Source organism: Palaemon carinicauda, chromosome 10 (assembly GCF_036898095.1).
Source record: "Palaemon carinicauda isolate YSFRI2023 chromosome 10, ASM3689809v2, whole genome shotgun sequence".
Lineage (NCBI taxonomy): Eukaryota > Metazoa > Arthropoda > Malacostraca > Decapoda > Palaemonidae > Palaemon > Palaemon carinicauda.
Window position 1 is genome coordinate 149,046,929 of NC_090734.1, and position 1,165 is coordinate 149,048,093.

Sequence of the window (1,165 nt, forward strand, 5' to 3'; positions counted from 1 at the left end):
GTTCCCTCGAAATGTGAGAATCATCGCTATTATTCTGTCATTAAAGTGAATGCGATGGAGATCGCTGGAATTTTGCGCTCTCCGACCCGGAGTGTTTCATTCTTTGTCTTTTTTTTATTGACAATTTCCCTGTTGTTGTTTTTCTGTTTTTTTCTTTAGTAATGTTTCTGTGATATTGGTTTCAGAGATAATTGCTTATAAAAAAAAGATTAGAATTAATTCCCTGACTTTTGTTTTCAATTCCATTTTGAATTATATATTTTATGATTGTCCATGTAAGAAGTTATAATTCAGGGTAATGCATACAATATACATGAACATGGATTTAAAAGACACTCGCCTATTTGTTGGAAGAAGGATAAATTTGATCTGATTTGTCTGTATCTCAGGATTCTACAAAAAGGTATTCAAAAATTTTGGTTGCCAAGAGTTAGTATTCGACAATTGGTTACAAAGCTTTGTGACGGATTTGTATACAGGTCTGTTTGAAAAGGTCAGAATATGGACATAAATCTCAAAAGGTCTGAGATAGATTCAAACTTGATTATCTATTTGAAAAGTTTATCGCATATCTGGATCTAAAAAATACATACATATGGTTTTTGAGGCGTATCAGAATGTTGATATATATTCCAAAAGGTTTTTGATGCAGATTATAATCCGGGCTGGAATTTAGTCCAGTTTTGAGATGGATCAAAATCAAGAAAAAAAAAATTTTATTTTGAGGGAGATCATCTAGACATATCCCAATTCTGTTGAAACAAATGAATATCCAAGCTGGTACTAAGAAATAATGTTGAGGCCAATCAAGATCCAACTAAGCATCACATGTTCACTTTTCGAAGACAGCTCTCGGTCCCGACATATGTTCAGAAGCTGTATCAGGGTCTACACATGTATGCTGAAGTCGGATCATGGTCCTGACATATGTTCTGAAACTCAATCAGGTTCCAGATACCATTTAGAAGCAATGTCATAGTCCGGACACATATTCTGAAGTTCGATCAGGATCCGAAAATACCATTCTGAATCCAGTGATAGTGTTGATATATATTCTGAGGACTGTGCAATGTCCTGGCACATTCTGAACTTTAATAAATGTCCGAGCGTACATTCTGAAGCCAGTTGATGGTGTAGATACATATTCTGAAGTTCGATTGGGTCC